Below are 25,752 nucleotides of genomic sequence, written 5' to 3'. Positions count from 1 at the left end.
AGACATATTAATCTGCAGAGTATAGTCCTCCTCATACAGAAGAAGGATCTCAAGGCATCTGGGGGCCAACAACTGGGGATCACTAAGGCAGAGCAGAACATTGTCCACATATAGCGCAATGCGGTCCTCAACGCCTACTCCCCCATCACCATACCCGAACCCGTGCATCACATCCAAGCAGGTACAACAAAGGCTCAATTGCAAGAGCAAACAACAAAGGAGAAAACAGGCACCCCCTAATGAGTGCCCATGCAGATTGGGAAGGGCTGACAAAGGACACAATTTACACAAACCTGAGCTGTAGAGATATGTAAAGAAGACTCACAAGCCTACTGAAGGGGGTCCTAAAACAGGCCTGGTGCATTACCACCTCCAGAAATGACCATGAAACTGTGTTGAACACCTTCTAAAAGTCACTAAGAGGGACGGCCAAGGTGCCCTCAAATGGGTTGATTGGGAGAGGGCCAGTTGCACCCTTCATATGCAATGATGGGTGCTCCTGTCTGACATGAAGCCACATTGGTCCGGGTGGATAAAATGATGTAGCGCCTAACCCAACCTAGTCACAACGACCTTCACAAATGTCTTGATGTCAACATTAATGAGGGGAATCAGGCGACAGAAAGAGGAGCTGTCCATACATTGGCCATCTTTTGGCATAACCATGATCGTAGCATTACCTAAATCGGGGGGAAAGAACCTGTGCTTCAATGCTTCAGTATTTAGCCCAAGAGAAGGGGTTTCAGGTGGATGTGATAGTGCTTAAAGAGCTCAATGGGGAACTCCTCAGGGCCACAGGTCTTATCCGATTAGAGTTCTGAGAGAGCTAGGCCTATCACCTCTGCTGTTAAAGGCTGGTCGAATTCCTGAGCCAAGGAGTTGGGGGTTGGAAGGCAACAGGATATCCTGAATCGGGGACTCAACCTCCCACGGTGGTGTGGGGAGCACTGCATAGAGGTTCTGATAGCAGGCCACAAATGCCTGTGAAATCTCAGGCAAACAAATAGGGCCCATAAACTGTCTCTGATTGCCAGCACTATCCTATTGGAGAGATCCCAGGTCACCAGCCAATAAAGCAGCTTGCTCGATTTGGCTCCGTGTTCATAAATCCACTGGGTCAATGCTCTCCAGCACTGCTTTTCCTCATCTAGGAAGACTTGGCACAGTTTGGATCTCGCCAACCCCAATTGTTGCTCTGCATCTCCTGGGACCCAACTACGAATCCACCTCTCCAAGGCAATGGATTATCCGGTTTATCCAACAGTTCTAGTTGATAATACAGCCTAGAATATCACAGTTCTAGTTTTGCCACAACCAATTCAGGAGATCTCAAATAGTCTACACCTAATGTTACGAAATCTGCACAAATTGCAAATCAGAGACAGACAATGCCCATGTATTCTCCAGTAACGACACCCCAGAATGTTGCCTCAAATACATCAAAACAGACTTTTGTCACAGTATTAACTGGTCAAGGTACAGGATTCATGTTCCCACCAAGTCAAACAAATTTGACAGGACCAGATGCATTGACAGCTCCTGTGACAATAGGTCCAGTCATCCCATTGTATGCCCAGGGTAATAATGGAAGTGGTCCACAGACTCCAAATCTGTTTTCAGTAGTACATTCTCGTTTTGGGAAAAAATGCAGAAATGGAGAGACTAAGTGATACTGTGCCAGCAATGACTCCTATGATTTTTTACAGTTCTGAGAAAATAGGTGATATAGTAGATCCGCTGATGGATATGACGTATCTCCCATGCTCGGTAGGTTCATCTGTGCTGGCTCAGGTTCAAGCTATAAGAGCACCATCTAATACACCATAGACAATATCATAAAGTAATAATATTAATTTACAAGGATTAACAGCTCAAGAACTAACTGAATGGTTGGACAGTCTAAGTGAAGTATCAGTTTTGAAAAGCACACCAGAGGGAGAGAAGACATTGTATAAGGCTATATTAAAATTTAAATTAAATGACTTGGTTGAAGGAACACTTAAATTGGACAGAGTGGATTCTTACAATGTAAATGAGTTGAGCTTTATGCGCAAGGATGTCATGTATCGTACACGAGGGATCTATGAGAAATTAGCTGATTTGGCCGACAAATATGAAATTGAGATGAATAAATCCAAACAGTTAAAAAGAAATTACTGAGTATAATTTGATTCTAGAGATATTGCAAACATGAGATCGCCTGGCTTGAAAATTCAAACATGGGGAGCATTAGATAAATGGAAAGGCAGATGGGCAAAAAAGGGGATCAGAACAAAAAGCCATCTGCTCCTTCAAATGGTGTACAGGTTGAATGAGCTGTATCAAGGATGCCAATGAGAAAAATTGTGGGAGGTAATGTTGTTCATGTCCCATTGAGCGGAAGGGACATATTATCATTTACTAATGGTTACCTGAAGGTGAGGGAGAAGCCATGGGAATGGCACCAACAAACAGAGAGGTTTGTTAAGCTTGCAAACTGTTTGTTGGATGATTTGAACACTTTATTTAAAACCATGTTTCCAGCAGATTTGTGGATCAAACGTAAGTGGAGTGTTGATTGACCAACTCTTGAGCCACCAAGGGATATAGTGACAGTCATGCCATTTGAAGAGGTGATGAAAAATTATTAGAACATTGGAAGTTGGCAGCTCCATTGAAAACAATGGAGTGCTGCGGGCTTTTACTGGCCGGTAAAAGCCCGCAGCGCCAACATTCCAATGGGCTTTGTTCACAGCAGCAGCTGTGAACAAAGCCTCATGGAGCCCGAGGGGATTCTAATCCCCTCGGGCTCCGTGAGCAATTTGTTTTTTTTAAGAGAACATTCTGCCCTGAGTGGCAGAATGTTCTAATAGCCTTAGAACCCGCCATAGCGGGCTCTACCGGCTATTAAAGGCCCTTTCCCTTGTTAAATGCCCTCGCCTTTGGCTCGGGCATTTAACTCGGGAGCGGGCCTTTAATAGCCGGTAGAGCCCGCTACGGCGGGTTCTAAGGCTATATTATAAGGTGATTGAACTTTTAAAAATTAGAGTTTCCCTTAAAGATCTTTATTGGCAGAGAATTTAAAGGACAGCTCAGGAGTCAAAGGAGTCCATTCATGCTTATTATGAGAGATTGATACAAGCATTTAAACAATACAGTAGTAGAGAGATTGTTGAACTGAGAGATGTGATTCATTTTGTATTCAGATTTGTACAAGGATTGAAGCCTGAAATTAGCAATATGATTCAGAATCATTGGATTTGCTCACAGGGTAAACTGATTGATGAAGTACTGCAGTACAAAAAAAACTGTAGTGACATAATTGAATTGAAGCAGAAGAGATTAAAGAAGAAGGCAATGGTGATGCAAATCATATCTGCTCAAGTAGCAGGTATGCAGGGTTCGCAAGGGATAGTGAACATAGGAGGAATGCAGGGAATACCACAGCAGGGCAATAAAGTGCCTCAGTTTAGAGGAAGAAGTCTTGGAATTCTAGTAGATCAGAATGTCAATGTGGCTGATATTCTATACATGAAGAGTAGGCTTCCTTGTCATGTGTGCTGGAATGTCGGACACTGGAAATAGTAGTGTCCATATAACAGTGTAAATAATTTGGTGCAAGGTGATGGTGTTCCGCAGATGGTTGACCACAGTCAATGTCAAAATAAAAGAGTTCAAAGGCCCCAAAATCAAAATGGGAATGTTCCTACAGGAGCAGTACAAATGCAAGTTCCCCAACAAGTACAATTTCCCCAAAAGCAAATTCAGCCCTCTCATCAAATGCAGATTCCAGAAGCTTTGATGATACAGCAACAGGTCAAGGTTCCTAGGCAGAACTCAAACCAAAGAGCAAATGCAAATGTAAATCAGTTAATCACACAATACTGATTGATGCATTTCAGTGATGATGAAGTGAGCGAAGAATATCTGAGTGAGAGTTCAGAAGAAGAAGAATGTGTGTTGGCTGCCTCCTTGGAGGTAGATCAGTGTGGTCCTTAAGTGAATGCAAATGTTATGGGTCATGATGTTTTTTTTCTGATTGACACTGGAGCAACCCATTCCACTGTCAGATCTACAGAAGTCCCTAACATGCCCCTTTCTGGAGGGACAGTCTAGGTAGCAGAAGTGGCATTGCAGCATTTGGTAAATCACATAATGGAGTACATCACATTCAAGATAGGAACATTTGATGGTTTACACCATTTTGTAGTCTGTGTTTCAACTCCTGTGAGTCTGTTAGGAGGAGACTTGATATGCAAACTATAATGCTCCATTACTTGTACTCATAAAGAGATGATTTACACAAATAGTGATGATGAACTTCCAGTCAAATTGATGAGATGTACTCTCTCATTTAATTGTTTCCTGTTATGACAGTCAGAAACTTGCCTGATGAATTACAAGACATGGTAATGTTGAGAGTTTGGGATCTCTCCGGAAAAGATATTTGACTAATTTGAGGTGTTGAGCCAGTCAAAGTGACCATAAAGCCAAATACAGTCTTCCCCAGAACGCCACAGTATAACATGACCCCAGAAGTAATTGAAGGAATAACTCTGATAATTACAGACTTTGTTGACCAGGAAGCTCTTAATAAATGATGGGTAGCCCTTGTAACTCTCCTATTATGAGGTTGCCAAAGCCAAGTGGAAAATACTGCATAGTGCAGGATTTGAGAAAGGTTAATGAAATTGGGGTATCATTTTGGCCCATGGTGCCAAATCCAGCAGTGGTTTAATTTCAGATTTCATATGAAGCAGGAGGGTTTTCTGTTATTGATTTGCCCCGAGCCTTTTTCTCAGTGCCTGAGCATGAGGAAAGTCAGTTTATTTTGTCATTTAAATTTAGCAACTATGTATATTCGTGGTGCCGTACTATACAGGGATTCTCTGAATCACCATCTATTTTTAATCAGATCCTAATAAAGAACTCATGGCCTGATTTATACTTTTTCAGCGCGCATTGTGTTATTTTTTTTATGTAAATGTGCCTCAAACTTACAAAATCTAATTGAATTTTGTGCCTCTTTTGTGTGAAAAAATGCTGCAAATGCGGCGCTAAAAAAGTATAAATCAGGCCCTTAGAGTCCTTAACTATGCCATTTCAGTCTACTTCAGTGCAATACATTGATGATTTGATAGTTGCATCCAATAAGCCTGTAGACAAGATACCATAGCATTGTTGAATCATTTGGTCGAGAATGGACATAAGGTTTTCCCTACCAAATTACAATATTGCCAGAAGGAGGTAAAGTATTTAGGTCACCAGATTCAGAAAGGTGCAAGGAAAGTCTCCAGAGAGAGAGTTGGTACTCCTATGCAGATGAATCCCCCAGTTACACAGAGAGATGACAGAGGTGGTCTTTACAACATTGGCGGTGACTGTTAAAGTGGTAGTAATACCGCCAACAGGCTGGTGGTAATTACCGCCAAATTATGACCATGCCGGTGATAACTCCCATAGACAGCCAATGTACCACACCAACCGCCAGGGTGTTAACACCACTGACCACGGCGGTAGCTATCAACAGCCAGGCGGAAGACCAAGTACCGCCCACCATATTAAGACATTGCAAACCACCACGATTTCTTGGGCGGTACCAACACCATCAATAGCCTGGCGGAAACAGAACACAGAAGACGAAAGGCTCACCATCAGAGACACAGAGTAGATCAACGCCGCCATGGAACCAGAACTTTAAATCTTCCAGATGCTCTTCTATGCCATGCTCTACCTGGAACACCAACACCGGCGAAGACGACGACGGTGAGTACAGCCGCCTAGCACACAAGGGAGGGAGGGAGGAAAGGGGGAGTGACATACACACACACAACACACACCATTCACACACATACCATACACAGAATCAGCTGCAGAGTAAAATCAATGTCGCAGGACCCACGTCATAATAATGCAAGGACTACATCATTCTGGAACTGATAGTGTAATTGGATGCAAACAGCCACCATATTGTCCATATGACAAAAAATACATGATTCACTGTTCCGTAAGGGTGAATGGCCAGTCCAAAGTACAAAAGACCCACATGGCCACAGGGCACAGTCCAAGGCCCATCTCGTTCCCTAATGTAATCCACACTACACTGTGCAGGGGCATCATGTTGGGAATCGCCAGGCACCTCAGGGTGATGAGGAGTGGGGGCACCTCAGCCGAAGTTGGGGACTTGCCCACTGGTTCTGGAGGGGGCTCCATGGTCATTACAATTAGCTGGAGAGTGAAAGGTCACAGTCTCTGAGTTGGGGGACTTTTCAACTGATTCTGGACGGGGCTTCATGCCCATTGCAATTAGCTGGGGAGTGCAAGGTCACAGTCTCTGAGTTGGGGGACTTGCCTACTGATTCTGGAGGGGGCTCCGTGCCCATTACAATTAGTTCGGGTGTGCAAGGTCACAGTCTCTGAGTTGGGGGACTTGCCCTCTGGTTCTGGAGGGGGCTCCATGGCCATCACAATTAGCTGGGGAATGCAAGGTAACAGTCTATGAGTTGGGGGACTTGCCCACTGTGGGAAAACAGGGCTGATTGCAGAGGCCCCCTAACTTTTTGCCCCCATTTTCCACTTTTTGCTGGTGTTTTCCTGACTCTGATGGTGCCCTGGGTACTGCTAACCAGTCCCAGGGCCTGTGCTCTGTGTAAAATGGATATGCAAATTAGGCTAATTATAATTGGCTAAGTTAACCTACCTATAAGTCCCTAGTATATGGTAGGGCATGTAGGTTTAGCGACCACAGCATAGGTGGTGCACCCAGAGGTGCACTGCTGAGGTGCCCAGTGTCATTTTAAAGGCAGGCCTGCCTTGCTGGCTGCTTTTAAATTAAAGTTAAATGCAAATTCGACTTTGGAATTAAAAGTAGTTCCAAAGTCTTAAACTACCATATTTTTACATATAAGTCACCCCTAAGGTGTGCCCTATGTGCCCCTAGGGCAGGGTGCCATGTAACTATAAGCAGGGACTTTATAAAAATAGTTTTATAAGCCCTGGTGAGGTAAAACAGCCAAATTCGTTTTTCCCTCATTGTAGTAAATGGCCTTCATAGGCTAGAATGGGGAGACTTTATTTTAATTTTTAAAGTCTCCTTAAATAATGCATACCAAGAGTTTGGTATCAAATTAATTGTTGTAATAAATCCCACAACTTCCAGCTGTTGGATTTAATATAACTTGTTCAGGTAAAGAGTTTTAAACTTTACCTGAAAAGTGGCCAATTTCAGCCCTGCATTGTTTTTGCTGCTGTGCTCTGATTGGCCAGCCTTTAGCAGCTTGCCCAAGCTGCCTTGATGAGGTGTGAAGTGGCCTGGCTTCACACAAAGGAATGTGCCTGTGGGAAGGAATCTCCCCTCAGCAGATGGTGAGGCAGGAAGGGGGAGGGCTGCCAAACTGGTCTTCAAAGGCAGAGAAGGACATTTGGAGCAACCAGCAACACCCCCACATCCTGCAACCCCAGACAACTAGGTGCCCCCTTGATTAGATTAGGAGAGGGCAGGAGAGGGGTGTGTTTATGATTTTTAGCCACACCAGTTGGTGGGCTCAGCCAGATGTAACCTCCAAAAATCAGATTCAGCCATGATGGATTTTTTGAGAATGTTGCCTCCTGGGATTGATTTTTGCCACACTTCCCAGGAAGTGGTCATCACAGGGGGAAGGACCCTGCACCTGATTGGAGAACCAGGACCCCCCTGCTTTTCACTCAGGAGCAAGGATAAAACTGGCAGACCTGCATCCAACTAGGAAGAACAACAGAAGAAGAAGGACTGCCCTGCTGGACCCCTGGCCTGCACCTGGAACCTGCACTCAGAAGGACTGCACCAGCTGCACACTTGGACTTCACCACAAGAAGGACTTTGCCTGGCTTCAACTGGTTCAAGGAGGGACTCCCTGTTTGCTACAGGTGAAAGATTGCTAACCAGAGTCCTGTGCACCAACTCCTGAAGCAAGCGACCAGCTGACCACTGTCCAGTGGCCAAAAAGGAGTTTGCGCCAGGTGCATTCTGGGAGTTGTAGTCCGCACACCCAAGGACCATCTCAGAACTTCTGGACCCTTGGGGTGAGCTGTGGACCCCAAAAGAACCTTAAAAGGACATCTGGGAGAAGCCCCAGAAGTTTGGACAACTTTTGAAAAAAAGCTCCATAGAGGGACCGACCCTCTGCGGCAACTCTAGCCGGCTTGCCTCAACGGCGACCTGGCCTGATTTGCTGGTTCGTCCCGGTAAAGAAAAATCTCTGAAAAAGAGACTAAGGGGGTCATTCTGACCCCGGCGGTCATGGACCGCCGGGGCCAGGGTTGGCGGGAGCACCGCCAACAGGCTGGCGGTGCCCCGCAGGGCATTCTGACCGCGGCGGTTTGGCCGCGGTCAGAAGTGGAAAACCGGCGTTCTCCTGCCGGTTTTCTGCTGCCCAAAAGAATCCTCCATGGCGGCGCAGCTCGCTGCGCCGCCATGGGGATTCTGACACCCCATACCGCCATCCTGTTCGCCAGGAACAGGATTGCGGTATGGGGTGTTGTGGGGCCCCTGGGGGGCCCTGCAGTGCCCATGCCAATGGCATGGGCACTGCAGGGGCCCCCGTAAGAGTGCCCCACTTTGAATTTCACTGTCTGCATTGCAGACAGTGAAATTCGCGACGGGTGCAACTGCACCCGTCGCACCTTCCCACTCCGCCGGCTCCATTCAAAGCCGGCGTCCTCGTGGGAAGGTTGTTTTCCACTGGGCTGGCGGGCGGCCTTTTGGCGGTCGCCCGCTAGCCCAGTGGAAAACCCAGAATCACCGCAGCGGTCTGATGACCGCGGTGCGGTTTTCTGGCGGGGGTACTTTGGCGGGCGGCCTCCGCCGCCTGCCAAGGTAAGAATCACCCCCTAAGTCCGAAGGTAAAAAGTTGACCGGGACCTCCCAGCCAGTGTTTCCGAGAAGGGCTCCATGGACGTCGGATCAAGATCCAGGTTTACCCCGGTCGAAGGATTTTCACCTCGAAAAAACGACTAAGTCCGAAGGTAAAAATCTCCACCGAGGATTCCAGCATTGCGTATCCGGAGAAGGGCTCCAGGAGGTCGGATTGGACTGGCAGGTTCGTCCCGCTGAAGAAAATCTTCGAAAAAAAGAATAAGGGGGTTGTTCCAACTTTGGAGGAGGTGTTAATCCGTCCTAAAAGTGACGGATATACCACCAGCCGTATTACGAGTTCCATAGGATATAATGGACTCGTAATACGGCTAGTGGTATATCCGTCACTTTACCGTCACTTTTAGGACGGATTAACACCTCCTCCAAAGTTGGAATAACCCCCTAAGTGTGAAGGTAAACTTTTAACCGAGGGCTCCCGCGTCCTGTAGCCGAGCAGGGCTCCATCGCGGTCGGCCTGAAACTTTGACTTTGCCCCGGTCGAGGTGCGACCAGATGACCCGATTGGAGCTTATTGTTTCTAGGCGATAAAAAAAAAAATTCTATAAAAAATCATATCTCCGGTTCCCCTTATCTGATTTTATTCGTTTTGGTGTCATTTTAAAGATAAAAATATAATCTATTTTTATAAACTGGTTTTGGATTTTTAAACTGTTTCCTGTGTTTTATTTAATTACTGTTTTGTGATATTTGAATGCTTTACACTCTGTCTCCTAAGTTAATCAATCAATCAATCAAAGGCATTTGTATAGCGCACTGCTCACCCGGAGGGTCTCAAGGCGCTGGGGGTGGGGAGGGAACGCTACTGCTCGAACAGCCAGGTCTTGAGTTGCTTCCTGAAGGCGAGATGGTCTTGCGTTGTCCGGAGGTGGATGGGGAGGGAGTTCCATGTCTTGGCTGCCAGGTAGGAGAAGGATCTTCCTCCGGCGGTGGCTCTGCGGATGCGGGGGACGGTGGCGAGAGCGAGGCTGGCAGAGCGGAGCTGGCGGGTGGGCTTGTGGAAGGTCAGGCGGCTGTTGAGGAACTTGGGGCCCAGGTCGTGGAGGGCCTTGTGTGCGTGGGTGAGGAGTCGGAACGTGATTCTTTTGTTGACGCTCGTTGCCAAGCTACCAAGGGTTGAGCTGGGTTTAATTTACTGAGACCTAACTGGACCTTAGTGGAGGTTAGTGGCCTATTGCTAGGTGTAGGTACCTACCTGCCCTTACCAATAACCCATTTTCCAACACCCACTGGCTCTGGAGTGGGCTCCATGACCATTATAATTAGCTGAGGAGTGCAAGGTCACAGCCTCTGAGTTGGGGGACTTGCCCACTGGTTCTGAAGGGGGCTCCATGTACAACATTCCCTGGAGGGTGCCTACATGCCCTCTGCCGGAGGTGAAGGCTGCTGTGTCCAGCTGGAGGTGAGGGCTGCCGTGTTCCAACCGGAGGTGAGGGCTGCTGTGTCCCAGCTGGAGGTGAGGGCTACTCTGTTCCAGCTGAAGGTGAGGGCTCCTTGCCCGCTGCTGTTGGAGGGGGACTCTTGCCTCTCTTAGTTGGTTGAGTGGGAACCTTCCCTTTCCTGGGTGGTGTAGTGGGATCCTTTCCTCTCTTTGGTGATGGAGTGGGGTCTTTCCCTCTCTTGGGTGGTATAGTGGGATGCTTTCCCCTCTTGGGTGGTGGAGTGGGATCCTTTCCTTTCCTGCCTCCATGACTAGGAGGTACCTCCACTGTCCCTGTGGACTGTTTGGCTGATGTGCTGGGCTGGGTCATTGTGACACTACTCTTACAGGCAGGACGGGGAAAGGGGGTGGGAAGAGGTCAAGTTCAGCAAGGAAAAGCTTCTTTGGGACATAGGGGCGGGATGGATGGGATGGGACTGGAGGTTGAAGGAGAGGTTGTTGGAGGTGTATGTCTGCTGACTTTGGGTGCAGGTGCATGGGCAGTGTGCTGATGTGAGGTGGATAGCTGTTGGGTGTCTGAGTGCGTGCATTTGTGTTTCTTATGAGGGGGCAGACAGGGTAGGAGAGGACACAGGGGACGCGTGGATGAATGTTGTGGAGGTATCTGCAAGTGAGGTGTGTGTACTGCTTTTGTGATGATGGTGGTGGTGACTGTTGATGCAGTGCATGCAGGTGTGAGTGCGGATGTGACAGTGAGGGCGGAGGAGGAGAAGGAGGGGGAGACAGTGAAGCAGGGGATGTTGTTGTGTGTGCAACTGTTTGTTGTCTGTGTGAATGCTTGTGGCCTGAAGTGTTCTGCCTCCGTTTGTCTGTGCCACTCTTGTGTGATGTATGTGTGCATGGGATGGGTTGGGGTTCAGGAGATTGTAATTGGGAAGTGGTATTTGGAGGGGGGACGTTAGGAACAGGGACAATGGCTGCCATCAGAGAGGAGGCCAGAGCCTACAATGATCTCTGTTGGGCTGCCAATTCACAGTGAATGCCCTCCAAGAATGCATTGCATTGCTGCATCTGGGATGCCAGCCCCTGGATGGCATTCACAATGGTTGACTGCCCTACAGAGATGGATGTCTGGAGGTCAATAGCCTCCTCACTCAGGTTAGCAGGGCTCACTGGGGCAGGGCCTGAGGTGCCTGTGGCAAAGGAGATGCCCATCCTCCTGGGTGAGCGGGCACGGGCAACTCGTGAGGGGCTACTGGGAGGGCAGTGCTGGTATGGGGTGGCGGCTGTACCTAAGCTGGGGTGGTCCCAGAGGTGTCCGTCACCACCAGGGATCTTCCATCGGAGGAGGTATCAGAGTCAGTGTTGTCACCTCCTGTCTGCGCCGTGGTGCTCCTCTCGCCCTCCGTCCCACTGGTCCCCTCGGTGTCAGTGGACTCTGCCTCCTGGGCCCTGTGGAATGCATCTCCCTCTGTCACCGGTGCCCCTGCTCCTCCACCAGATGATGCTAATGCACACATGGACAGGATGACAGAAGAAAAAAGTGAGGGGAGAGAAATTACAGCACCAACACCACAGATGGCATACACATTACTGTCACACACAGGCATCAGGATTGAGCCCCATGCATCGCACTGGCATTACATTTGCTAGGTACCACAGGAAGATTAGAGCAAAACACCGCCAACTGCACCCCTCCTAAGAGTCATTAAGCCCTGTCTGACATGGAATGCAACCTAGCTAGGTTACCATATTTTGAAATACAACTATTACCTTTGAGCTAGCTCACACTCCAATGTGTGACCTGGCATTAAGGGGCACCCACTCACTGACACCCACCACCAGGATCCCATGCCACCTACCAATTATAGTTGTAATGCCCTCTGTACTCACCCCCTTGTGGCTGCTGGGGTGCACTCAAGCGCCCATCCATCTCTGGGTAGGCCACCGCCAGTATGCGGGTCATCAGGGGGTCAGATTCCGATGGTCACCCCACCCTCGTTTGGAGGCCATCCCCAGCTGGGCCACCGCGGTCTTCCGGGCCCAGCGTCTGAGGTCGTCCCACCTTTCCCCACAGTGGGTGCCCCACCTGCAGTAACCCCCAGGATCTGCACGTCCTTGGCAATGGCACGCCACAATCCCTTCTTCTGATGGGCGCTGAACTGCAGAGGAAACACAGACAGGAGGACACCATTAACCAGACAATCTAGCCTGTTACGCATATGGCCTTCAATTCCCCTTACATCCCTATTGGCACACACATCACCCAGCACCCACCATGTACACCACCACCAGACATACGACCCCCCCGAATGACACGGTTTGCACATACATCTCCATGCAACCTTGTCACATGCTTCGTGCCCAAGGTGTACTCACCTGTTGGTCTGGAGGCCCATACAGCTGCTCACACTGGGGTAGGACCTCATCCACCAAGCGCTCCAACTCCTCCGAAGTGAAAGCAGGGGCCCTTTTCCAAGTCACACGGGCCATGGTAGGATCCAGACACAGGTCACAGCAGCACACGCTGTGTAGGTGTTATCCTGTGGAAAGTCAAGAAACAAGTGAGGTTATAGGCAGAAAATGGTGGTTATTTATGCGGCGGTGTACACCGTCACTGCTGCCGGTGATCGCCATTGGCCACTGCACTCCATAGAGCCCCATGTTATCCAATGAGGAATAGCACAGCGGTGCAAGACCGCCTTCCGCCATGACGCGCAACACCGGCGGAATTCCCTCACTTCTACCTGTCCCTACATACAGGACAGGCTTTCGCCATTTTGTGGTGGTGGACAATATTCAGATAATTGAGAACTGCGTCATTTCTATAACTTGCACATACATTGCCATTACCAATGTCCCATCACGTTACTGCTCTATGTACGCTGAGGTGGTGGTTCCATTGTTCAAAATTGTGACAGCCTACTCACTCTTGTGTCCCTTGGATACCTACCACTGCAGAGAAATCAGAGGAGGAGGCAAGACCCCATGTACAGACCCCTTGTGGACTTGGCTACACTGGAAGATAGGCACATAATACTCAACTATAGACTGGACAGAGATGTGTGCTCAGTGGGAGCCTGATCTGATATCTGATATCTGTCATCCCATTAGATTCCCCCCTCTTGTGCAGGTTCTATCTGTGTTTCATTTCCTGGCAACTGGCTCTCTCCAAGTGACAGTGGGCTTGGCAGCAGGAATGTCACTGCCAATGTTCTCATTCGTGCTGGCAAGGGTTTTGTCTGCCCTGGTGAAACACATGTGCAGCTAAATTGCTTTCCCCCCAGTGGAAGATTTGGCCACTGTGAAGACTGGACTCTATGCATTTGGACATATACTCAACATCATTAGGGCAACTGACGCTACACATGTTGCGTTTGTCCCCCCACAAGAATTAACAAGTGTTCAGGAATCAGAAGAGTTTCCACTAACTCAATGTGCAAAGGATGTGCCTGGCTGACCAGTACATTTCCCACGTCACTGCCAAGTATCCTGGGTCGGTGCATGACGCCTTTTCTCCTAAGGAATAGCAGCATCCCAAATGTGATGGCACAACTACAGAGGCACAGGGTGTGGCTAATTGGTGAGCCTGACTCCCCACCCAATGAATGTCAGTGTGTGCCTTCTGGTGTTGACCCTATACAATTGTGTAAGAATAATGTTTGTCCCTCAATACTTGCAGGTGACTCTGGCTACCCAAACCTATCGTGGCTCCTGAACCCTGTGAGGAATGCCAGGACAGGGGTTCAGAATCGTTATAATGATGCACATTGGCAAACCAGGAGACTTATTAAAAGGACCTTCGGCCTTCTAAAGGCCAGGTTCAGGTGCCTCCATCTGACAGGTGGATCCCTGTGCTACTCACCCGAGAAGATCAGCCAGATAGTAGTGACATGCTGCATGTTGCACAACCTGGTCCTCACATGACATGTGCCTTATCTGCAGGAGGAGGAGACTGGAAATTCCCCTGTGGCAGCAGTGGAGGACCTGTCTGTGGACAGTGAGGGCGAGGGGGCAGAGAATGATGATGTGGACAACAGAACCTCAGTTGTACGTCAATACTTCCAATGACACACAGGTGGGAAAGTGGAACTGACCATTCCTCTGATTATTGACGTTTTCTGTGTGACTGTATCATGATGGCATTCACTTCCTTTGCATCTCTACTGACTGTCACTTATGGCTTCTCATTTTGCAGATGTTGGTGATATGACAATAGTGTACTGATGTGATGACTACAGAGGGATACAGGTCATAAAATGTATGCTATCACAGTGTTCAGATCATTTGTACATGATGTGACTGTTTCCATATATGCACATTTTCATCACATAAAACATTTTGACTTACGTTGTGTTCAAGGGTAGTTATTGTAGTGCAGAATATTGACAGAAAAGTGCAATTGAATGGGGTGATGGTTGCGGAAATTCCAGGGTATTGTTCTAGTCTGTTTGTAGCACAGGGCCAGTGTCCAAGGGGCCATTGGATGGGGAGCAAAGGCAGTTCAAAGTGTGCAAGGTGACAAGGTTGGACACAAGGGGGACATTCAGGAAGATCTCATTTCCTAGAAGTGGTCTTGGTCTTGGCAGGTGTCTCTGGCTTCTGTCTGGGTTGCAGGGAACGTTTGCGGGGTGGATCGGCTTCTGCAGGAGGAGGGGTGCTGGTGGCCTGTGGGTCCTGTGGCAAGGCCTCCTTCCCACCATCTGCAGCAGAAGTGGTGGGATGGTCAGTAGACTGGCTAGAGGTAGGGGCCCACTGGTGTGCTTTCCATTCCCTCATGAGGTTGGCCAGATCTGCCAGCACCCGTGCTATGGAGATCATTGTGGTGTTGAGTGCCTGCAAAGCCTCCCTGATCTCCTGATGGTGTACCTCCTGCAGCCACTTGTTCTCCGGCATGTTGGTAAGGATCTGGCCTATTTTGTCCTGGGATTGTTGGTAAGCCCCCAGGACACTAAGGAGTGCCTCCTGGAGAGTCGGTTCCCTGAGCCTGTCCTCTCCCTGGTGCACAGCAGTCCTCCCATTGTCCCTGTTCCCCGGTGCCCCTGTCCCCTGAACGGGGTGCCCACTGCCACTGACCCCAGGTCCCTGATTGTCTTAGGTGTGAGGTGTGGACTAGGGTCCCTGTACAGGTGGGCACACTGCTGATTGACGTGTCCTGGGGACAGAGGTGTGGGGACGTAGGGTGGGTGCTGTGGTGTTGGGTACTGATGGGGGATGCTTTGTGGTGGACTGTGAGTGGGCTGGGGTGGCCAACTGACCAGTGGTCCCTGATGGTCCAGGTAGTTTATCCAGATCCAGAAGTTCAGAGTTACTGTCATCACTGGAGGCGTCTTCTGTTGGGGACTGGTTTGTTGTGGCACCTCCTGGCCACTGAGATTGGCTGGGGCACCTGTGGGGATGTAAGTGATGTATTATACTTCATGTCTGTGACATATTGTACATCCCTTGCTTCTCCTCTATTGTTGCTGTTGCCCTGCCCCATTTGTTTGTGTATGGTGATGTATTGTCTGCTTGTTAGTTCTCCATGCTGTGCATGCTTTGGTGTTGGGTGTCCATGCAGGGCTGGGAGTGCCGTCCATGCATTGGCATAGCATGCCGGGCTTGGCATTGGGGTTAGTAAGATGTGTAGATGTAGGGGGTGAGATGGCATGCAGGTATGGGGGGTGATAAGTAGTAAATATTGACTCACCAATGTCCAGTCCTCCGGCAACTCCAGTGAGGCACTCAGGATGCAGTATTGCCAAGACTTGCTCCTCCCATGCTGTGAGGGAGGAGTTGGGGTTCCTCCACCAGTCCTCTGGATGGCGAGCTGCGACTTGCTGTTATGGAACGTACCTTCCCTCGTAGGATGTTCCACCTCTTCTTGATGTCGTCCCTTGTTATTGGATGCTGTCCCAGGGCGTTCACCCTGTCCGCGATTCTACGCCGTAGCTGCATCTTCCTGGCAATGAATATTTGCTGTACCTGTGCTTCAAACAGCTGTGGATCTGCCCTGACTATTTCCTCGACCATGACCTGCAACTCCTCATCAGTGAAACAGGGGTGCCTTAGTGGGGACATGGGTGTTGTGTGGTGTTTGTTGTGCAGAGGGTGTTAAGTGATTTGGTGGTGTCCGGGATGTGGGGTGCGTGACAGATTGATGGGTGTTTGTGGTGTATTTGTGTAGTTGTCTCAGTGCTCTTTGTGTTATCCTTGTGGCATTTTGTGGTATTCATAAAGGGTAGTGTGTAATGTGGGTGTGTGTTTTATAGTGCTGTTGGTGTGTGAGTGTGCTGTCTGTATGAGTATCAGGTGTGTATTTCCGGTATTGGCCACTGTTGTGTTGTTCTGTATTTGGGACCATTCTGAGTGCGCCGATGTGTATCTCCAATGGTTTACCGCCATTGGATGTCTGCCGTTGTCATTCGTGGGTCATTATGTGGTGGTTGTTTTGTTGGCGTAACGGTATGGGTGTTCGTATTGACACTTTACCACTGACCTTTGGGCTGATGGATTTGTGTATGTGACAGTATTCTATCGGTTTGGTGTGTGTGTGTCATATTATGGCAAACAGATATTCACCACCGCAGCAGTATGTTGGCAGCTGTCACCGCGGAGGTAAGCGGCATTTACTGCCAATGTCATAATGAGGTCCAGAATGTTTTGTGCATGGTGATCTCTTGTCATCAATGGATCCCACATTTTTCAGTAAGTTCCAATCCACTGCAGAAATTAACATGCAAAGACGTTACTGACTCGTTCCTGTTTGATAAAAATGCATGCAAGCTTTCACTTAGTTGAGGGATAGTTTGTGCAGAGCTGCGGCTTTGAGAATGCCAGATTACACAAATCATTTTTCATTGCTTTGTTATGAATGTTATGGTTGTGCTCTTTCTGTTTTGACACAGTTGCATGAAGGAACAAACATACCTGTGGCATATTTTTCTGCCACATTGGATCCTGTCTCTGCAGCTTTGCCAGGCTGTTTAAAAAATGTGGCTGCCACTGGTGTAAATCTTGGTCAATGTGAAGGCATTGTGATGGGACTCCTCTGTCTATGTCTCACTTTCGGTTGAGGTCCTTTTGACCCTAACCAAAACCCAATACCTGAAAAGTGCCCATCTTACCCATTATGAGTTATTAATTCTTGGTTCTCCCAATGTGTCTATCAAGAAATGCTCAGCTCTAAATCCTGCTACATTATTTCCTGTTAATGTTGATGACCCAAATTATGTTAATGATATGGAACATGACCTCCTCGATGTCACTGAACTATGCACTAAATCCAGACCTGATATTCAGAATACTCCTATAGAGGAGAATCATCAAGTTGTATTTGTTAATGGCAGCTATTTAAGAGGCAATGAGGGTACTCTCATAGCTGGTTATGCAGTTTGCACCATCCCAGGAGTAGTCAATGCTTCATGGCTTCCAGGAGTCATTTCTGCCCAAGTAGCCAAATTGGTTGCCTTTACAAGAGCATGCTGTGTATATGAGCAGCTCAAAGTGACAATATTCACAGATAGCCAATATAGATTTGGTATTGTCCACAATTTAGGGCAGTTATGGCACCAAAGAGGTTTTCTTACCTCTTCAGGGTCGCCCATTCCAAAGGGTGAAAGAATACACAGTTGATTAAATGTATTACAATTACCTGAGAAAATTGGGGTTGTAAAGTGCACTGCACACCAAATTGCCAGATATTGTGCACTCCATTGCATCACCTTCAGTGAAGAGTCGGGTGGTGGAAGTGACACCGGTGAGACAAATCGAAGTTTCTTAATGTCAGTGGTTGATACCTGGGATGAAATTAAGAGCTTGCAGGAAGAGGCGACAGAGGAAGAATGCAGAAGTTTAAGTAGAGCAGGTTGTGTACAAAGAGAGGAAGATGATGTCTGGATTTCAAATGAAGGGAAAGTTGTGTTGCCGGATTGTTTGTTGACCTCTATGGCTGGAGATTACTATGGCCAACTTAAACTGTGCAGAGATGCAATGATTCACACCTTTAAACAGACATTGTACAATCCCAGATTTAGGTTAATAGCAGAAGCAGTATGTTGCAGATGTGTTACTTGTCAACAAATGAATGTAGGAAAACGCACATTGGTGAGTTTGAGTCACATTGGCAGATCAGGGGGTCCATTTAACAAAATGCAACTAGATTTTGTTCAAATGCCTGTCTGTAATGGATTGAAGTGTGTGCTGGTAATTGTGTGTGTTTTCCCATTGGATAGCGGCCAATGCAACACAGCAATGACGGTCATACTGTAGCCAAGCTGCTGCTCAGGGAACTAATACGTAGGTTTGGTTTCCCGACTTCTTTGGAATCAGATAGAAGAAATGCTTGTAATAACGAGATCATAAAATTGCTGTGTGCAGCATTGAATACTGAGAAAAAATTGCACAGCAGTTACCAACCACAGGCATCAGGATTGGTTGAAAAAAATAATAGAACACTGAAAGCTCGATTTGTAAAGGTTTGTGCCTCTACAACATTAAAATGGCCTGATGCATTACCACTTGTCCTGATAAGCTTGCGTAGCACCCCTGACAGGAAGACAGGATTGTTGCTGCATGAAATCCTTATGTGGCATGCAATGAGGTTACCAGCAGCACCTGTCAATGCACTTGTGATCATAACATATTACTTAGTGCTGTGTTATTGCTAGCGTCTGGCTGATGTGGTTCGCTCTTCAGGTCGTAGCAAAAACAGTCCAAACATCTCAAGGCCCGTGTTACAGCTTGAAGGCTGGCGAATGGTGCTTATCAAGTAACATGTGAGGAAGTCTTGCCTAGAACAAAGGTGGAAAGGGCCCTATCAAGTCATCTAAGTGACGAAACCAGTTGTGAAGTGTGCTGGTCTTCTGAACTGGATTCAAGCAAGCCACACAAGCAAAGTTCTATGTCCTTTTGAAGGCGCAGGATCTGATCCCCTAAGAGTAAATGCAGAAGAAGAAGGGGTTCAGATTAAGCAAGCTGTGAGGACTGAACAAGTGGCTGAAGCAGGAATACTGCGAGATGGCGAAAATGCAAGCATTCCAAATGGAGATGAAGATGCAGGGAAGCAAAGACAAAACTAACGGACTCTGGCCAACACAGCAAACGTTGTGAGTCCAGTTGCACCCAAAAAGAGAATTGTAAAAGGAGATCAATGGCTCGCATCCACACCTTACTTGGTTGCTGATTGTAAGGAAATGCCTCCTTGGCATGGTTACCCCCTGACTTTTTGCCATTGCTGATGCTATGTTTTGAATTGAAAGTGTGCTGAGGCCTGCTAACCAGGCCCCAGCACCAGTGTTCTTTCCCTAACCTGTACTTTTGATTCCACAATTGGCACACCCTGGCATCCAGATAAGTCCCTTGTAACTGGTACCCCTGGTACCAAGGGCCCTGATGCCAGGGAAGGTCTCTAAGGGCTGCAGCATATCTTATGCCACCCTAGGGACCCCTCACTCAGCACAGACACACTGCTTGCCAGCTTGTGTGTGCTGGTGAGAACAAAACGAGTAAGTCGACATGGCACTCCCCTCAGGGTGCCATGCCAACCTCACACTGCCTATGCAGTATAGATAAGTCACCCCTCTAGTAGACCTTACAGCCCTAAGGCAGGGTGCCCTATACCATAGGTGAGGGCACCAGTGCATGAGCACTGTGCCCTTACAGTGTCTAAGCCAAACCTTAGACATTGTAAGTGCAGGGTAGCCATAAGAGTATATGGTCTGGGAGTCTGTCACCCCCTTTGTTCCAGCGCCGCAGGGCACTCCAGCTAGTGGAGTTGCCCACCCCCTCTGGCCACGGCCCCACTTTTGGCGGCAAGGCCGGAGGAGATAATGAGAATAACAAGGAGGAGTCACTGGCCAGTCAGGACAGCCCCTAAGGTGTCCTGAGCTGAAGTGACTCTAACTTTTAGAAATCTTCCATCTTGCAGATGGAGGACTCCCCCAATAGGGATAGGAATGTGACCCCCTCCCCTTGGGAGGAGGCACAAAGAGGGTGTACCCACCCTCAGGGCTAGTAGCCATTGGCTACTAACCCTCCAGACCTAAACACGCCCTTAAATTTAGTATTTAAGGGCTCCCCTGAACCTAATAATATAGATTCCTGCAACTTACCGAAGAAGAAGACTGCTGAGCTGAAAACCCCTGCAGAAGAAGAAAGAAGACACCAACTGCTTTGGCCCCAGTCCTACCGGCCTGTCTCCTGGCTTCTAAAGAAACCTGCTCCAGCGACGCTTTCTCCAGGACCAGCGACCTCTGAATCCTCAGAGGACTGCCCTGCTTCAAGAGGAACAAGAAACTCCAGAGGACAGCGGACCTGCTCCAAAAAGACTGCAACTTTGTTACAGAGGAGCAGATTTAAAGACCCCTGCAATCCCCGCAAGAAGCGTGAGACTTGCAACACTGCACCCGGCGACCCCGACTCGACTGGTGGAGAACCAACACCTCAGGGAGGACCCTCCAGCGACTCCGAGACTGTGAGTAACCAAAGTTGTCCCCCCTGAGCCCCTACAGCGACGCCTGCAGAGAGAATCCCCAGGCTCCCCCTGACCGCGACTGCCTGACTCTAAAATCCCGACGGCTGGAAAAGACCCTGCACCGCAGCCCCCAGCACCTGAAGGATCGGAACTTCAGTGCAGGAGTGACCCCCAGGAGGCCCTCTCCCTTGCCCAGGTGGTGGCTACCCCGAGGAGCCCCCCCCTTGCCTGCCTGCACCGCTGAAGAGACCCCTTGGTCTCCCATTGATTTACATTGGAAACCCGACGCTTGTTTCTACACTGCACCCGGCCGCCGCAGTGCTGCTGAGGGTGTACTTTTTGTGTGAGCTTGTGTCCCCCCCGGTGCCCTACAAAACCCCCCTGGTCTGCCCTCCGAAGACGCGGGTACTTACCTGCTGGCAGACTGGAACCGGGGCACCCCCTTCTCTCCATTGAACCCAATGCGTTTTGGGCACCGCTTTGAACTCTGCACCTGTCCGGCCCTGAGCTGCTGGTGTGGTAACTTTGGGGTTGCTCTGAACCCCCAACGGTGGGCTACCTTGGACCCCAATCTTAACCCCGTAGGTGGTTTACTTACCTGCAAAACCTAACAATACTTCACCTCCCCCAGGAACTGTGAAAATTGCACTGTGTCCACTTTTAAAACAGCTATTTGTGTTGTATGTGAAAAGCATATATGCTACTGTAATTATTCTAAGTTCCTAAAGTACTTACCTGCAATACCTTTCAAATGAGATATTACATGTAGAATTTGAACCTGTGGTTCTTAAAATAAACTAAGAAAATATATTTTTCTATAACAAAACCTATTGGCTGGATTTGTCTCTGAGTGTGTGTTCCTCATTTATTGCCTGTGTGTATGTACAACAAATGCTTAACACTACTCCTTTGATAAGCCTACTGCTCGACCACACTACCACAAAATAGAGCATTAGTATTATCTCTTTTTGCCACTATCTTACCTCTAAGGGGAACCCTTGGACTCTGTGCATACTATTCCTTACTTTGAAATAGTGCATACAGAGCCAACTTCCTACATTGGTGGATCAGCGGTGGGGTACAAGACTTTGCATTTGCTGGACTACTCAGCCAATACCTGATCACACGACAAATTCCAAAAATTGTCATTAGAAATTGATTTTTGAAATTTGAGCTATTTTTCTAAATTCTTAAAAGACCTGCTAGGGCCTTGTGTTAGATCCTGTTTAGCATTTCTTTTAGAGTTTAAAAGTTTGTGAAAGTTTGAATTAGAACCTAGAACTAGTTTTAGATTCTTAAAAAGTATTCCAACTTTTAGAAGCATAATGTCTAGTACAGATGTGAATGTGGTGGAACTCGACACCACACCTTACCTCCATCTTAAGATGAGGGAGCTAAGGTCACTCTGTAAAATAAAGAAAATAACAATGGGCCCCAGACCTTCCAAACTACAGCTCCAGGAGCTGTTGGCAGAGTTTGAAAAGGCCAACCCCTCTGAGGATGGCAACACAGAGGATGATGATAGTGACTTGGAAGGAGATTCCCCCCTACCAGTCCTATTTAGGGAGAACAGGGCCTCTCAAGCCCTTTCTCCAAACATAATAGTCAGAGATGCTGTTCCCCTCACAGGAGGGACCAACTTCTCTGAAATCACTGAGGATAACTCCAGTGAAGAGGACATCCAGTTAGCCAGGATGGCCAAAAGATTGGCTTTGGAAAGACAGATCCTAACCATAGAAAGGGAAAGACAAGAGATGGGCCTAGAACCCATCAATGGTGGCAGCAACATAACTAGGGTCAGAGATTCTCCTGACATGTTGAAAATCCCTAAAGGGATTGTAACTAAATATGAAGATGGTGATGACATCACCAAATGGTTCACAGCTTTTGAGAGGGCTTGTGTAACCGGAAAAGTGAACAAATCTCACTGGGGTGCTCTCCTTTGAGAAATGTTCACAGGGAAGTGTAGGAATAGACTCCTCACACTCTCTGGAAAAGATGCAGAATCTTATGACCTCATGAAGGGTACCCTGATTGAGGGCTTTGGATTCTCCACTGAGGAGTATAGGATTAGATTCAGGGGGGCTCAAAAATCCTCGAGCCAGACCTGGGTTGACTTTGTAGACTACTCAGTAAAAACACTAGATGGTTGGATTCAAGGCAGTGGTGTAAGTAATTATGATGGGCTGTACAATTTATTTGTGAAAGAACACCTATTAAGTAATTGTTTCAATGATAAACTGCATCAGCATCTGGTAGACCTAGGACCAATTTCTCCCCAAGAATTGGGAAAGAAGGCGGACCATTGGGTCAAGACTAGGGTGTCCAAGACTTCCACAGGGGGTGACCAAAAGAAAGGGGTCACAAAACCTCCCCAGGAGAAGGGTGGTGAGACAGCCAAAAACAAAAATAGTAAAGAGTCTTCTACAGGCCCCCAAAAACCTGCACAGGAGGGTGGGCCCAGAGCCTCTTCACAAAACAATTTTGGGTACAAGGGTAAAAACTTTGATCCCAAAAAGGCCTGGTGTCGTAGCTGTAATCAGCCTGGACACCAAACTGGAGACAAGGCCTGTCCCAAGAACAGTACCACTTCTAACTCCACTCCAGCTAAAACTGGAATGGCCAGTCTCCAAGTGGGATCAACAGTGTGCCCAGAGCAAATCAGGTGTCACACTGAAGCTACATTAGTCTCTGAGGGTGGGGTGGATTTAGCCACACTGGCTGCCTGGCCTCCTAAGATGCAAAAATACAGGCAGCAGCTCTTAATTAATGGGACAAGTGTAGAAGGCCTGAGGGATACAGGTGCCAGTTTCACCATGGTGACAGAGAAACTGGTTTCCCCTGGTCAATACCTGGCTGGACAAACTTATCCAGTCACCAACGCTGACAATCAGACTAAAGTGCATCCCATGGCTATGGTAACTTTAGAGTGGGGAGGGGTCAATGGCCTGAAACAGGTGGTGGTCTCCTCAAATATCCCAGTAGACTGTTTGCTTGGAAATGACCTGGAGTCCTCAGCATGGGCTGAGGTAGAACTGAAAACCCATGCAGCCATGCTGGGTATCCCTGAACTGGTGTGTGTCAAGACAAGGGCACAGTGCAAGGCTCAGGGTGAAAAAGTAGAACTGGAGTCTGGAAAAAGGGCCCAGCCTACCAAGAGAACAGGAAAGTCAGCTGGGAAACCAGCTGCAACACAACAACAAAAAGAGAACCTCTCTTCTCAGGAAGAAGTTCTGCACTCTGAGGGAACTGAGCCTATGGAGTTAGAACCTTATCAGGTTGAGCTCTTAGGCCCAAGGGGACCCTCAAGGGAGCAGTTGTGTAAGGGGCAAGAAACCTGTCCCTCTCTTGAAGGCCTTAGGCAGCAAGCTGCTGAAGAGTCCAATGGCAAGAAAACTGGAACACATAGGGTCTATTGGGAAGATGGGCTCCTGTACACTGAGGCAAGAGATCCCAAACCTGGTGACACTAGGAGAGTGGTAGTGCCTCAGGAGTTCAGAGAGTTCATTCTGACCTTAGCCCATGATATTCCCCTTGCTGGGCATTTGGGACAAACCAAGACGTGGGAGAGATTAGTCAACCACTTCTACTGGCCCAATATGTCCCAGAAAGTTAAGGAGTTTTGTGTCTCCTGTACCACCTGTCAAGCCAGTGGTAAGACAGGTGGACATCCAAAGGGCCCCCTCATCCCACTTCCAGTGGTGGGGGTCCCCTTTGAAAGAGTGGGTGTGGACATAGTGGGTCCACTTGAACCTCCCACAGCCTCAGGAAATATGTACATCCTAGTAGTAGTGGATCATGCTACTAGGTATCCTGAAGCTATTCCCCTTAGGTCGACTACTGCCCCTGCAGTAGCCAAGGCCCTCATTGGTATCTTTACCAGAGTGGGCTTCCCTAAGGAGGTGGTGTCTGACAGAGGTACCAACTTCATGTCAGCATACCTGAAACACATGTGGAATGAGTGTGGAGTGACTTATAAATTCACTACACCCTATCATCCACAAACTAATGGCCTTGTTGAAAGATTCAACAAGACATTAAAGGGCATGATCATGGGGCTCCCAGAAAAACTCAAAAGGAGATGGGATGTCCTCTTGCCATGTCTGCTCTTCGCTTACAGAGAGGTGCCTCAGAAGGGAGTAGGATTCTCACCCTTTGAACTTCTGTTTGGCCACCCTGTAAGGGGACCACTAGCTCTTGTGAAAGAAGGCTGGGAGAGACCTCTTTATGAGCCTAAACAAGACATAGTGGACTATGTACTTGGCCTTCGCTCAAGGATGGCAGAGTACATGGAAAAGGCAAGTAAAAACCTTGAGGCCAGCCAACAGCTCCAGAAGTTTTGGTATGACCAAAAGGCTGCACTGGTTGAATTTCGACCAGGGCAGAAAGTCTGGTTTTGGAGCCTGTGGCTCCCAGGGCACTTCAGGACAAATGGAGTGGCCCTTACCCAGTGCTAGAGAGGAAGAGTCAGGTCACCTACCTGGTGGACCTGGGCACAAGCAGGAGCCCCAAGAGGGTGATCCATGTGAACCGCCTTAAGCTCTTCCATGACAGGGCTGATGTAAATCTGTTAATGGTAACAGATGAGGATCAGGAAGCTGAGAGTGAACCTCTCCCTGATCTTCTGTCACCAAACCATAATGATGGCTCAGTAGATGGAGAGATCTATTCAGACACCCTCTCTGGCCAACAGCAATCTGACTGTAGGAAAGTCCTGCAGCAGTTTGCTGAGCTCTTTTCCCTAACCCCTGGTCAGACACACCTGTGTACCCATGATGTGGACACAGGAGACAGCATGCCTGTCAAAAACAAAATATTCAGACAGTCTGATCAAGTTAAGGGAAGCATCAAGGTGGAAGTCCACAAGATGCTGGAATTGGGAGTAATTGAGCACTCTGACAGCCCCTGGGCTAGCCCAGTGGTCCTAGTCCCCAACCCTCACACCAAAGATGGAAAGAGAGAGAGGAGGTTTTGTGTGGACTACAGAGGACTTAATTCTGTCACCAAGACAGATGCCCATCCCATTCC

This window comes from Pleurodeles waltl, chromosome 7 (genome assembly GCF_031143425.1).
Source record: "Pleurodeles waltl isolate 20211129_DDA chromosome 7, aPleWal1.hap1.20221129, whole genome shotgun sequence".
Lineage (NCBI taxonomy): Eukaryota > Metazoa > Chordata > Amphibia > Caudata > Salamandridae > Pleurodeles > Pleurodeles waltl.
The sequence above is the reverse complement of the archived record's forward strand: the minus strand, read 5'-3'. Positions refer to the sequence as shown.